This window comes from Triticum dicoccoides, chromosome 2B, assembly GCF_002162155.2.
Source record: "Triticum dicoccoides isolate Atlit2015 ecotype Zavitan chromosome 2B, WEW_v2.0, whole genome shotgun sequence".
In the NCBI taxonomy this organism is placed as follows: Eukaryota; Viridiplantae; Streptophyta; class Magnoliopsida; order Poales; family Poaceae; genus Triticum; species Triticum dicoccoides.
In genome coordinates this window covers 651,254,668-651,260,801 of record NC_041383.1, presented here as the reverse complement: position 1 = coordinate 651,260,801, position 6,134 = coordinate 651,254,668, and positions in this window count along the sequence as shown.

The window sequence follows — 6,134 nt, the reverse complement described above, 5'->3', positions numbered from 1 at the left end:
GACCAAATCATGGAGAATTGCCAAGTGGTAGCCCAATCTAACACTCCTAGTGAGTGATCCTTCCTCATTTGTTTTCTGGGCCATATTTGACAGTTGTACTGCAGCTATGTTAAATACTTGCCCAAATCCCTTCCAACTTCCGAGGACTGTAGTCCTTGCTAGCCTCAACCTCCCAGACATCAAGTTTAGTCCTTAAGCTCATTGTGTTGATGACCAAGATGTGGCCAAGTTTGCGACAGCAAACTTGTCGAGCCTGTTTTCCTCTGCTCCCTACACTTATGCCCGTGCCATCGCCTCAGTTTTAATGAGCCTTGGAAGGACTCCTATGATGACAAGGTTTTGCACTAAATAGGTGGCTAGAGCATGCAGTGCCCGTGGTGATCACGAGTGATGCCGGCCAATTCGGTGGTCTGCTCACTGTTGGCCATAGTAGAGCTGCTCCGATTAGCCCTGGCTCGTCCTAGCTTCTCAAACAGCTCAGCCTCATCATTGTCGTGCGCCTGGACCCCTTTCCCCCTCCGTTTTCTTCTTCGGCGAGTCATGCCAACGATCGAGCAGTGCGTGTCTGTGAGCACCGTCGTCTTCCTCGCTCCTGTCCTCTTCTTCCTTTTGTCCCCGAGCGTAGCTCGACTCCGTGACCCCCTGGCGCTTGTCTGTGTCCCCCTCGTCGTCTTCCTATAGCTTCCCGTGAACCTTGGCCGCGCGTGCCCGTCGCCGGAGCACGGACACGTCGCCAGCCGAGTGCCACCTCACCCTCCTTCTCGAGCCTTCCCCCGCGGCTATAAGTAGCCACCCGCAGCTCTCCACTCATCCCCGAGCCACCCGTAGCCTTCCCCCTCGCCTTGGAGCTCCTCTGTTCGCCCCCATGGCCTAATGGCCGCCGCCAATCCCCTCGGCCATTCTTGCCATGGTCCCCTTCCCCGCTCGTTTTGCTGCTCCCTAGCCTTCCCCTTGGAACCCGAAGACCACCGCAGCCCTCAACTCCAGCGGAGGAGCCCCGCCTGCGTAGTCCCTCCTCTCGCAGCGTTCGGCCGCCACCGTCCTCCATGGTCCTAACGTTGTAGGCCACCCCAAGCCCTTTTGAGACCACCCACGGGCACGACGTGGAGTGACGGAGCTCCTGCGCGCGTCGCCCAGCCCTCCCATGCCACCAGTCGTCGGCTGCACCAGCAGTCGCAGCCTCCTGTGCCTCTTGTCGGGAGCAAGAAGAAGACCAGGCAGGAGGAGAGAGAAGCCACCATGGGCCCCACCTGGCAGCGATCCAGGGGCGTTGACCTGGTCCTGCCAGCGTGGATAAGTGAGCGGGCCCCACCCCCGCGTGACCCCACCTGCCATAGACCGAAGTCGCCCAATCAGTTAAGTGGAGACGCAAACCCTGAAGTGCGCTTTCGTTTCTTCGGAGACGTATTCTCAGTAGTGTGTTTTCTTTAACTGAAAACGTATCGCCTAAAAGTACGCTTTCTATTCTCTGGAAACGTATCTTCTCAAAGTGCGCTTTCTGTTTTCAGCCCAGCCCGCCGAAAAGGTTAAATTGTGAACGTTCACTGCTTAAGTCACTTTTCTGCCTATAAAGTGAACGGCCACAACTTTGCAACTGTAACTCCGATTGAGGTGATTCCAATGCTCACGTTCTCTGTTCGTCGATCCCTTTTCAATGGGACTATTTTCACTATGTTGTCACATTTTGAAAATGCTCATTTTTCCCTTGCCCTAATTCAGCCCCTCTGAGAGCGAACCCCTCTCCGGCAAATTTTTTCGAGAGTGACCACACTCATTTCCAGAGTATTCCTCGACCCACAGGCAAGCCAACCTCTTATCATGAGCCCCGAACTTGCATGTTGACTTTGCTGGTACCTCGTGCGTGTGCTTAGTTGCAGTAGTTTTTGTCTGTTTATTCTACAGTTATTTCAGTTGTGCTATATGTTAGTATTGCTTGCCACGTCATGCTTGCCTTTCATGATAGCTTTTGCCATGCTAGTTATATTGTTGTTGATAATATCATACTTGTGGTGTGGTTAGTTTCATGCCAGTAGTATTGATACTATGATGATTTGTTACACTGTCGATAAGCTAGTACCCGGTATTGTCTCATATGCTAAAACTGTTCTAGCTTGATATTTGTTAATGCATTTGTATGTTGCATGCTCATTGTTGCATCTTTGTTAAATATGCTCATTATATTGATGATGGTGGAGAAGTTAATAACATGACTTAATAATAAACCTCCTCCGTCATTGATGGGATCGAGTCATAGTGCCTCCAAATCGAGCTTTCTCAAGTGCAGCCACATTTGCCTTATGGGAGGCCCTAGCTAGGTCTATTGTCATGCCTCTCGCCGGTTCCTCCAACTAGGGAAGGTTATGGGCGCGCGCTACCCTGATCAGGTAAGCGGACATAAGCCTTGTGAGCCCGAGTTTGGTTATGTGCACATGTCCCCGTTTGGGACTGTTTTTGCCACGACGGTGGCCGAAGATGCCTTTGGTAGGCATGGGGCCACCCATGACTTAGCCCTGAGAGCGAGTTGGTCGGATCGGCCTGCACAGTGTCATGGCAGTAGATCGATTTTGTCGGAACGCCGTTGGTCCACCCGAATGGGAGTACGAGGCCTTGGGTTCCGTGGTGTGGGTACAGTGTGGTAACCTCTGCAGAGTGTGTGTTAAATCTATCGATAGTCGCGTCCTCGGTCATGGGCACAGTTCATAGTAGGTCACACTATCGGGTCTTGGTCAAAATGGAGGATAAACATGTTAATAACTAAGGTGATAACTAAGATGTGATAAATAATGTGGTGATTGGAAACTATGAGATAATCGTGAGAAGTCAAGATGATGTGTTGATATGATCACGAGACGCGGTATCTGTAAGCCATAAGTTTGCTCCGAGGAGCCGTGGCAGAGTAAGTGATTGTTGCATGAGGTTAATGCTATATGTCTTCACGGGAGGTAACTGGTAGTTTATTTTCAGCATAGTTTCTTAATGCCATGCCATGTTTTGATATGCTATGCTTTGTTGTTGCTATGTTAAAGTAAGTTTGATATGCCATGCTAGTAGATGCTATGATGTTGTTCATGCTTAGTTTGATTTATGATTCTAGTTAATATCATGCCATGTTAGAAGTTGTGCTAAAGTAGATTGTTGCATATGCTTGGTTCTTGCTTTGTCATCTGTTCGTTTGGATTCTATGTATTTGGTTGTCTTGCAAGTACATTCAATGTACGGAACTGGCGTGTCATGCCAGTTTTGTAGGTCGTGCCCAGATTATTCGCTTGTTCCGTCGTGCTAGGTCGTAATCTTGCCAGTCCTATGAGTTATGGAGCCCGGCCAGAGTATTATGGTGCCAAACCAAGACTTCCGCCGCCATTTATATAGACTTCCGCTGCCATGTAAATAGTCGTTGGGTTATGCCAGAAGATTGTATTCATCAATGATGTAATCTTATACACATGTATTTGATTAATACTCTTTGTACCTGGAATGTTGTATCATGGACCTGTCATGCGTCATGTGTTATCCTGGGCTGACGTGCGAGGGCCCCCTGCTCCAAGCGGATTGGGGTGCCACAAGAGATGGTATCAGAGAAGCCAGGCTGGCATAGGTTATCCTAGCATTAGATCACCTCTACCATCAACCCATAATGACCCTAAGGGATTTGACCCATCCCTGGCATCTGGCATGGACACTGTTAATCAACAGGTGGCGTAGTCGGGACCAACACATCCTCACCCCGCTGTCCCTGCCTAGTTATCCGTGGAACGAATAGCAACCCTATCCTTTCTGGTCGGCCGCACCGCTTACCATTCGCCATTAAGGGAAAGGGGCCACACCATGCGGGCATGTCCCGCATAACTGCCTATAAATCCCCTTTCCGCTAGCCATATCACTCGCCCCTTAGTCAGCCATGTCCCTGCAGAGAAGCCTAGATAGCAAAACTCCAGCCATGACTAGCACCTTCAAAGCTCCCAAGTTTTACACCCGCACCTGTGCCATCAACCATACTGACTTTCCACCCCTTCTTGCCGAGATGCTCACCAAAGCCTTTGGCTGTAATGCTAGCCCCGATTACATGGTGTTCCAATCGACACCCGTCCCTCACCTTCATTGCTACGATGCAAGAGTGCACATCGGCCCAGGTCCCGCAGTAGATGGCTAGCCTTTGGTTTTTCAGGGTAGAGCCATGTCTACCACTGATTTATCCATTCAGGCTGTTGCTGTGGAGGCTATCCTATACCTCCGAACCAAGTTTCCGCAAGTGGCAACAAGGCGGGAGTTCTGCCTTTTCCCCATTGTGGCAGAAGCAGGAATTCAGCCTTCTCCCGCTATCCAAGGAAGTGACCCCGCAGTCGCTCGTCTGGTGCAATATATCACTGCCCAGGGAATGATGATCTCAAAGATGCTTGCCGAGTTTAGAACCATGGACAACGATGCGGTACGAGTCGTCAGGGAAGCTTATCGTGAGGCTCGTAAATTCGCATCTCAAGTCATTTGCCCAATGCCATCTGAACCAGTGCTACCCTCTCAGCATGTGATGTGGCCTAAAGCAAACATCGTCACCCTCGACAAGGATCTTTACCGGATCCAGCAGCTGCATTTTCTTGGATCAGTTTCAGCCACACCTCCAGTAGAAGAGCCCCAACCCATAGTAGTGCCGGACGATGAAGATGGAGATTGTCTTGGTCTTCGTCCTCCAGGAGAGCCCCAGCAAGGCCAGTCTTCTGCATGACCTCAGTCAGGCAGTCAGTGGTTTATGCAAGTAGGTCGGTCTGTCGGTTCATCCCCGATATGAGGATAGAACCATGTATCCCAGAGCGAGTAGTTTTGTTTAGTGCGTAGCGTGTTTGTGCTTGTTGTATGTTGTTACTGTTGTAACCCATATGTTGTCTTATTTTCTTGCTTGCTTCTGTTTTTGTGTTTGTTTTGTCTGTCTCTCTGTCATGCAGAAATGTTTGACAGGGTTGGCAATGTGTGCTAACAAGATTTTAATCAGTAGAACACATACACTAAAAACAACATTGACTTGTCCCAAGTCTATAATAAAATGCGCGCTTGTCGTGGAATGGTCACGGTAGATGTCCTGGCAAAAGGACTTAGTCGTGGAGCCATCGCAACTAGGTAGCTTAAAGGGGTTAAACGGGAAAAAGGACACGGGAGTTTATACCGGTTCAGCCCCTTGTGGTGAAGGTAAAGGCCTAATCCAGCTTGAGGTGGTATTGCTTATGTCTCGATTACCAGGGAGCGAATCCGCCTGACCTAGCTTTCGATCTGTTGTTTCTTGTCCTGAATCGCTGATGGGTCGTCCCTTTATATACACAGGTTGAAGCCTAGCGGCTGACGGAGTCCCGGTCGTCTCATAAACAGTGTCCGGCTCGGTGACTATCTATTCTTGCCTTACAATACAAGTCATACATATATGGTGGTTTACCCTCACAGGCCTTAAGTCGCCTTTGGGCCTTGGGCCCTTAACCAAACAGCCATCTTCAAATATCCTCGTGGGCTTCATATGATGAATCGCCATAGGTATAACCCGGCCCCTCCTGGGCGGGTCGTACCTAATAGTTATATCCCCAACATTAGGCCCCAGATTGATTTGAACTGGTTCATGTCAATCTTCAATATTTAGAAAAATATTCTCTTCTTCATTTGTGCAAGAGCTCATAACCCTCCATGACGTCTTCTTCTGGATTTGTGATAACCCGCCATGACATCACCTGCCATTAATTCAAACATTATCCAACATATCTCAACGGATCTTTATCTTAATAACCGTCCCGAGAATCGAGGCGCCTGGGCAGCTGGATAACCATGGTTTGGCCTCATCGTCTTTCGTTCCCACTTATTGGCTTTCTCCTTATAAATAGCCACGACTGGCCTCTTTCCATTCTCCCCTCTTTCCATCATCTTCCTCCTCTTGCGACTCTCTGCTACCCAAGCTCCGCCGCCGCCGTGAAGCACACCGTCATCCTCGTCCTTGGCCGCTGCATCACCCTGATCGAACCAGACAACGGCGGCGCTCCTCCGCAGCTAATCTGCATCTGTAAGTGCTCCTCCCCCAACGCTGTAGATCGCATTAGGGTTTCAAATATTCTTCATGTTCTTTGTAGTTCCTTCTTAGGTCCTCCACCGTAGCACCTTTTGAT